At 41.3% G+C, this 9,272-nt stretch overlaps 1 non-coding gene across 1 annotated transcript; it reads left to right on the plus strand.

Moving 5' to 3' along the window:
* Positions 1–1,077: 1,077 nt before the first annotated feature.
* Positions 1,078–1,150, plus strand: trnav-uac (transfer RNA valine (anticodon UAC)). Its single transcript has one exon. It is a non-coding gene; the product is annotated as a tRNA-Val (tRNA).
* Positions 1,151–9,272: the final 8,122 nt, after the last annotated feature.

Raw genomic sequence — 9,272 nt, forward strand, 5'->3', positions numbered from 1 at the left:
TTGAAAACGTTTACTGAGGTTAGAAATCAAGTGAGAAGTTGGTGAATTCTCCATTGACTTGTATAGAGACGGAAGTCCTTTTGACACCAAAACGGTCGCCCCCTGGTGGCCTTTTGATAGAATGCAGTTTTAAGTTACTTCCGCGTTGGCCTCATTTCAGAGGACCGGAACTCCCCGGCTGCTAAAGACACAAACATGATTCTCCACCTGACTGAGCCAAAAGGAGCATTTCTGATATTTCTTAAAACACCTTTTTTTCCTTAATTTCAATAATAAAAAAAACAATACATTTAAAAATATGTTGAGGGATGATTAAACTTGATTTCAGAAACTCCTCGGTTTTTCTAACTATTCTTGAACCAAATATTTCACAAAGATGCAAAAAGACTTAAGTTTTACATTCTTTGGTTTCATGATGTTTTACTTCATATTAATTAAATGTGTAGCTGTGATCGAGTTTTAACACCTTTCTGTGCAGTTTGTCCTCCCTTTAAAAGTCTTAGCATGGAGTTACTCTAAAGGCCCATTTATGCTCAACGTTAAATACGAATACAGATACGGACGGAGCCTTCTGTCCGTGCTCCACGTTCATTTCGTCCGTATTTCTGCATGTTTCCATAAAGCTTACAGATACGGACCAAACGGAGCAGTACCACCGGAAACCATGGGGGGGCAGTGTTGCTGTCACTACCCGATACGTAGCTCTAGTGAGACACGAAGAAGAAATAACAATGGTGGAACTTTTTGAGGAAAGGTTGTGCGAGTTGGTTAGAAAATTTAAACATATTGTTTTTGTCTTTTATGCAAGAGGAACATTATCAATATCTCCTCCACAGTCGCCATGTTTGTTTTTGAGTTTGTTGTTATCATAAACGTTTGACTCTGTGCTGCCCCCTGGTGGATGTATTGGTTAACATCCATGCCAACGTAAAGGACGCATGGAAGTATGTGAGCAGTGACGGTAACATCGTTTGAAAAGGACTTAAACATTTTCATACGTATGTTGAGCATAAATGGGCCTTTAGGGTTAAATTACTTAAGAATCTGTAACTTTAGTAGAAACAATTAAAGGACAGCGGTTCCATAGTGTAGTGGTCATCACGTCTGCTTTACACGCAGAAGGTCCTGGGTTCAATCCCCAGTGGAACCAGTAGTCTATTGCTTCATGAGTCAGTTGAATCCACAAATCTAGACTTTGACCATAATCTAAGAAAAACCTTGATTTAACCTCATTAGCCTTCCTAAAACGTAACCTAACCTCTATTGCATGAATTCAGTCTTGAACCAAATACAGATTGTTTTGTTATTTGATAAATAAAGACATTTACAGTCTCATTTCAAAATAGGCCTGTTAACTTTCACAAGAAATTGACGGTAACATCGTTTGAAAAGGACGGATACATTTTCATACGTACATTGAGCATAAATGGGCCTTTTAAAGCTGTTTTTCTGTTGGATGCTGCAAGTGAAATAAGAAGATGTTTCATGTGTTTCATTCTGTGATGATGCTTTGGACTATTGATCACAACTATTCTTCTTCTGGCCTTTTTTGGGCAGTTATCAAACAGATTCAGGTGGATTACCTCCGTCCCTGTTGGAAAAACACAACAGATTGTTATCAGATTTGTGTAAATTTAGTCACAGTCTGGATCATGCAGCTTGAACGTAGCATTAGGAATAATGTGTTCGGAGTTACAGCGCATGCCATATACTCAACATCCCTGATTCAAATCCAGCAGGAGACCTATATGTTGTTGCATGTTGAACCCATTTCTCTCTCTCCTTCTTTCTCTGCCACTAGCTTACTAATAAGGCAAAAATACTCCCAAAAACATCCTTAACCTTTAAACAGGCAGCAGTGGAAAATGACATAATTTGACGTTACTAGTTATCTCATCTGCATTTCCACGAATATTTTGAATATATATTTTGGATGTTATGAGTTTTATCTCCACCAGGACACGTTGCCCCTATTGAATGCTTTTTTTGATAAAGAGAAGTGATACATCATTGCTTTCTCATGTCATTTATATCACAAATACTAGTTTCTTAACTGTTTTTTTAATCATTTCTATCAAAGTATAAACCTACCACAAGCTTCAATTAGCCACCAATTCAAGGCACATTCAATTGAACAGCCACCTTAACTAATCCAGGGTGTTAAACAGTCTGTATCTCCTGGTGCACGATGCCTGTTTAAGGGTTAAAAAAACAAAAAAACTTAAAGATTTATTCCCCTTCAGACGCTTATTTTACATGATATATTTTTAAGTAATTGACTTTGTAGAAATCTGTTTTCAAGAGTTTTTTAAAGAGCCAGTTTACATTGACCCTGCTCTAAGTTACAGAGCATCGTCGTACCGATCATCTCGTCCTGTCGTCTCGTTGTATTTTTATTATTTTTCATAGTGTGGACGTATTAAAAAGGTTCTGCACTGACGCTGAGTAAACGCACCGAGATGAAGACACTGTGATGTGGATGTTTCCTGTCTCCTCCACAGCCGAGGAGCGACAGACTAAAAGAGGAGCCGAGGCCTTAGAGGAGACTCATTACTGTGCAGAGAGACAGACGAGTGGAAGGATCCTCTTTCCTGCTCCGCTCTGCCTCTGAGAGGAAACCCTCCCCTCTCTTCAGGAAAGTGACAGCCCGTCTAATTGGGATTAATCAACTGGCAGCTCCAGTTGAGTGGCGGCGTCGCGATCTGAAGAGAAACGGCATTGACCCAAAGAGAGAGGTGTATACCGCCGCGGGGCCGCCGCTTGTACCGATTCATCTTCCTCAGCATAACATTATTATTCCCAACTCCACCACAGAAGAAGAAGGAGCCTCTTTAGGATTCCTGGGTCAAGAACAAAAAGCCCGAGACCGAGAAAAAGAAACTGAACTAATCAAAAAAGAAAGAAAAAGAGCAGCACTTGACAGTTTTTTTCCCACCGAACATGAATCTCGGAAGAAGAAGAAGAAGAAGCTGCGGCGGCGCTACATTATTCTTTTTTATTCTCTCTCTCGCAGCCATCGCTTTGAATTACAGAGGGAATCTTTTTGCTGAGAGTCGGGCGATGAAGAGGAAAAAAAATCAAAAATTCATCTGAGAGACTTTCAGGAGCAGCGAGAGCGAGCGAGGAAGAGGAAGAGGAGGAGGAGGAGGAGGAGTGTTTTGTGCTGGAACCAACATTTGCAGAAAGTTCCAGCTCCTTAAGCAATTATTAGCGGTGATAGTTTGACATGTTCAAGAGTTGTCAACAACTGGCTTTAAACAAAAGTACAAAGCAGAAATAAACACGGCCCGCGGAGGAATTAACTTGAGGGACGTGAACGCCTCATGAATTAAACATGTGCTCCTTCTTCTACTTCTACTTCTTCTTCTTCTACTTCTGCTGCTGCTATTCGGAGCCGAGTCATCAGGAGGCCTCGACTCCGACTCTCCGACACTGCGTCTATGTGGAGAGCAGAAGAGCACTGTAAAAATATATATATCATTGTTCTGTTACAGTCAAATCAACTCATTCCTTTATGATTAACTCAGTTTATTAGTTTCAGTTTAATTTAAAGTCGCCTTACACTCAAAAATGTGATTGTGAAAGTTTCTCTGAGCTCACCTAAAGTCTCAGTTTGGAGTTTAGAGCCAGTCTTGGTCCAGTCTGCTGGGGGTTGTGGACTCATGTATGCAGCCAAAATATTTCTCTATTTATCGTCCCAACTGTGGCTGTTTGCACCAATAATAGAAAGTTAACAACGAGCATAAAAACACAGAAACCTTTCTAGTGACGTCATTAAATGTCTGCATGTCTGTGCATCCTGGAGGAGAGGCGATGCTCCTCCTGATGTTTCCTCCATTTGTTTCCACATTAAAATCTTCTGGTGTGTTTCTTTATTTAAACCTAATGTCTAACACTATTTTTCTACACTGAAGCATCACAGCTGCACACAGGCAGAATAAAGCCCCCCCCCCCCCGACATGGAGTCCAGACACTGGTGATGGTGACTGAGACTGATCAGCTGATGAAGTGATGAGACTGGGAGGTGGTGTGTCATGCAAAACAGCATCAAGAAAGCACTAAAAGCAGAGAGGGAGAAAACATGTTTAAAAGCTGCAATATGAAGGTGTGTCACCAGCGGTGGATCTATCTATCTATCTATCTATCTATCTATCTATCTATTCATCCATCCATCCATCCATCCATCTATCTATCCATCTATACACCAAAAGTAAAAAAAATAAAGACCAGTTTCTTGTCGCTTAGTTTTACGTCATGTCAATGATATAAAACACCTCTTGTTCTAGTTGATGAACTAACAGCTTCTATCTGCTGAGATCTCACAGTCAGCAAGAGGAGATGAGGAGGAGGAGATGAGGAGGAGCAGGTTGGTAACCCTAACCTCTCCACTGAGAGTCTGAGGGAGGAGGAGCAGGAGGAGATGATGAGGAGTAGGAGCACCTACGAGACCCTAATGATGCAAAACATACAATTAGTCACACTACCAAATTAAAACACTATAAGTATGTTGTTTTATTCGTGTGATAATTCATGATCATTTCATTCTTCATTTCATTTATATTTATATACGAGAATTGTTTCTATTCTTCATTATTTTTTTGTATTTCTGGTTGTTCAATATTTACAGATTCACACATTATGGATTGTTTAATGAAGGAGGAGAAGATGAAGATGGTTTGAGGTAATTATGAAGGACAGCAGTTGATTTAAGACGTTTATTTCCTCTACAAATCATTTGAGGAAACTCACTAGCGTAGCAACATAAAGGCTAAAAACAACCCATAATGCATCTCTCTCTGTATCAGTGGTGTTAACATGTTTATATCACAGTAGAGACTCTTTATGGCAGCGCTGATGACTGAACCTGATTTAACTCTTAAGTGATGAGTTGTTTTTTACAGTGCGGCTCTGTAATGTGCAGTCTGAGCAGCTGCTTGCATCATTTCCATCGACATGTAATGAAGCGCCGGTCGCTCCCCGGGGGGTCGTTCATTCACTCCTGCTTTTTATTCTGACTACATTTAACAAAATGTATTCTTCCATCCTCCTCCTCCTCCTCCTCCTCCTCCACCGCTGAGCTGCTAATTAGCAAAGTGTTTAACACATAAAAGCCTAAAGTTTTATCTCTTTAATCTCTGATTCTCTTGTAGTTCTTGGAAATGAAAACACCGCCTGTTCTTTCTCTGAACACAAGCAGCTGAAAACATCCTGCTCCACTTTTATATTTTTATATCTGAGCTTTTATTTTAGCAGCAGAGTTAACGAGCTTCATTAATTCCTGTTGTCACATGATTCACTGAGACTTTGGCCTTTAAGCAGAGCTGAAGATAGCAGACATATTTGGGTATTTTCTGGTATTTTGGGAGTTTGGTGACCTGAGGTGCAGCTCATGCTCTGAGGAAGATGATTTCTTATTAATGAGACAAAATGAAGAAGATATGTGACTCAGTGTAGCACAAATATGTGCAGACGTCCATTAACCATCCTGTTGTCCTCGAGTCAAGGAAGGAAGGGAGGAAGAAGGAAGGGAGGGAGGGAGGAAGGAAGGAAAAGAGGGAGGAAGGGAGGAAGAGAGGAAGGAAAGGAAGGAAGGAAAGAAGGAGGGTTGGAGGAAGGAAGGACAGAAGGAAGGACAGAAAGAGAGAAGGAGGGAGGGAAGAAGGACAGACGGAAGGAAGGAAGGGAGGAAAAAAGGAACAGTCAAAACAGACGGGGTCAGTTTGACCCGGGAGGACGACACAAAGGTTAAAAAAGGCTTTTTTCACAATAAAACTTCTGTGTTCATGTTGAAGGTTTTGTCATCCGACTGATATTAGCTGTGATATTATCTGTTAATGTTAATGTTGGATGTGTAAATGTATAAATGTACATAAATATTAGCAGAAAACTTTTGGACCTTCGTACCAGATGAAGGTTTATCATCAAAGTGTTAAAATATCTTATAGGTTCATAATTAAGAGCAACACGACGGCATTTGGTTACAAAAATAATCCAAATCTTTTCATTTCATTCTTTGATTTTTGAAGTTAAACTGTTCTGTTTCTGTCTTTTATTGTGAAGAAGTGAAACCAACAGAAAAGCTTCACATTTCGACACTTTGATCATGCATCACATGTATCAGTAACGATCAGGTAACGTTTAAGACACAACTTTAATATCTTTAATGTCTCTGATGTGTTTCTAGTTTTTTGGTTTGAAGCCACAAAAACTTCTATAAATGAGTGAGACTTGATGATATGACGACCTGGGTGTTACTCTCCGTTTGTTGGGTTATGGAAACACTCCAGCTCATCGATTCTTCCTCATTTTTCCTTATTCACACTGTTACACACTACTCCTCCCTTTCTTTTCTCCTTTTCACTTCTAGCTGTTCCTGATGAGCTGATTAGTTGGTGGACCTGCTGACTCTTCATAGGGCAGAATAGTTCCTCTCTTCCTCCTGACACTGACTACCTGAGACCTTCTTTTGTTCCATTTTGTTCTTTTTGAGGACGGAGGCTTGGTGGTCCACTTCCTTTACACTAGGTAATGCATGATCTTATAGTTTAGGGTAAAGGTCTGAGTCCTACAGCTGCTGGTCTGGACTTCCTCATCTTTGGTTGTATGGTTGGCCTCCTGACTCTCATAGTTTAGTTTTTCTATTATTTTTGAATAAAAATCTGAATTGGTAAACTAGTACTCGGGTCCAGTGTCTCCATGTTTCTGCTCCCAGGGTTGAGCCATTTGTTAGTTTCTTCTTTTGTATTTTGGCCAAACTCACAAACCCTTCAAAGTCTAATAATGAGTAGACGTAATTTCAACCTTTTTATCAGGATTTCTTACGTTTAATATGATTTAACATTTCATTTCTTACAGTGTAGAGTCATGAAACATGGCGTCTGATAACCTTCCTGCATCAAATGAGACTTTTCAGACAGGAGATCTGTTCTCACACACACACACACACACACAGAGCCGAGGCTGAGTGTGTGTTTCCTGTGATGAGCGTTTCTTTAATCCCACCAGGTCGTCTCTAACGGCGCTCTGAGCAGGGAGGGGTTAATGCAGGCGCCGCCGACACCGAGCGGAACAATTCAAGATCTGCTGCTTCCTCAACGTTCACGAATATTATTAACAGGAAGTCATCGAGCGGCCGTCTCATCGCCGCCGAGGTCTGGATTAATCCTGCAGACCAGAATCAGAGCGCGGTTATTATCTCGCCTCGTTCTGGACGCTCTCTGCTGCCGGCGGCGGTTGTTTCTCAGTCTGTCGTTTGCACGCCAACCTTCGCTCTTCATAATCCATTACACTGTGATCAGAATGCACGCTGTTGATTGGTTCAAATGTGCATTAGATCAGCAGAGCAGGAGGTAGATTTAGAGTAATGGAGTCTCAGACCTGGTACACTCAGCAGATGGATGACGGGAGGTTTGGCGGGCCGTGCACGGCGGCCCGGCGCTCCATCAGTCCTGACGCCATGAGATAATATTTGAAGTGCGATGGATGTTCACGTCCCCTCTCTGTGTTTTTACCCAGAGTGCTTCAGCTGCCTGTTTTCTCTCCTTCAGGTGAAGTCAGCAGGTCGTGTTGTTGTTGGCGGGCGAATCGCTGCAGGATGTGACATTAATGAGGTTTCCCCTCGCTGGGTTTTATACGCTCTGTGCTTCTCACATCAACACACACTCCTGACTCTGACTGAAGGTGAAGGATGGTGTGTGCAGAAGAAGAAGAAGAGTTTAGTTTCAGGATGACATCGAGCTCTGCACGCCGGCCTGCCTGTTTGATCAGTTTCAAATCAACACGATAAAAACTTTAAATGTTTTAGTTTGTTTATCAGAAGCTGAATGAAGTTACAGTTAACAGGAAGATCCACCAAGACAGGTTGTTGTCTAACATGAGGGAAAGATGAGCATCAAAAATTAAACACTGAGGAACAGCTGACATCTCATTAAAAACTTAACAAATAATAAATATCTATAAACAGTGGGGTCCAAAAGTCTGAGACCACTTTTCCATGTGTGTAAGTGGTCTTCGTTTGTATATATATATATAAACATGACTACAGTCTGTCTGCTTTAAGGACGGCTGTGGATCAGGAAGTCGAGCAGGTCGTCCATCAATCAGAAGATCGTCGGTCTGATTCCCAACTCCTCCCGTCCACATGTCGACGTGTCATTGGGCAAGACACTTAACCCCAAATTACTCCCGATCCCATCAGTATGAATGTGTGTGAATGGGTGAATGAGACATGTAGAGTAAAAGAGCTTTGAGTGTCAAAAAAACTAGAAAAGCACTTTATAAGTACAGTCCATTTATCATTCCTCTGTTAGTGTCACTGTTTCCATGTATGTTAGATTCTCTGGATGTAGTCGTCTATAATTATATCTGATGTTAAAGAAAATAGAAACACATCATTACAGTAACCTGCTGAAACATGTCGGCATCCTCTCATTCATTTCAATGGCAGCAGTTTGTTAAGCTGCAGGTGTCGAGAAACATACGGAAACACACAGCTTTTCCATTACACAGTTCTAGCATTACTCAGCACTACTCAGCTTTACTCGACTCGACTTGACTCGACTCTACTGGGTTTTGGTACCAGGTGGTTTTCCATTACTATAGTTCCTCCTCAACGTGAGCGGGGTTGTCATAGCAACGGCTGCATTAAACTGCTGTGACTTCTTTTTATACGCGACACAAACACATAACCAATGGAGGACATGGAGGCGATGGTGTACTTGCTGCTGTATGAGGCTTTCTGTCTCACACAAAACAAGAAAATTGAGCCATATGGCTGTAACTATTGTTCCCGGTATTTAAAAATGCCGGGTTTGATTCTTGTGTGGGACGGGTCATGACTCTTCCAGCGTCTCTCTGACCAATCAGAGGCCGGCAGTCTGTTGACGTCACATTTAGTATCGGCTCGGCTCGCTTGGAACCTCGGCAGAGCAAAAAAAACCGAGTAGAGTCGAGTCGTCATAAAACTGTATAATGGAAAAAGCCCATTAGTATGAAGTTCAATCAGACTCAACCCGACGTCACACTGTGGAGACAAATCAGACACATATAAGATCTCATTCCTGCAGCAGAGAAGATCTGAACTATCAGCTCAGTTTAAAGGCTCAGTTTGATCTCTTCAGTCTCCTTCTGCTCCTTTATGTTCAATAACAGCCAGAACAGTGTTTAACATCATGATGTCACAGTCAACTTGACCTTTGACCTGTTTGGATTTAATATGTCATCACTTCATTATTTCATCCTGTTAGACGTTTATGTCAAACTTTGTCATAATT

Source organism: Scomber scombrus, chromosome 1 (assembly GCF_963691925.1).
Source record: "Scomber scombrus chromosome 1, fScoSco1.1, whole genome shotgun sequence".
Lineage (NCBI taxonomy): Eukaryota > Metazoa > Chordata > Actinopteri > Scombriformes > Scombridae > Scomber > Scomber scombrus.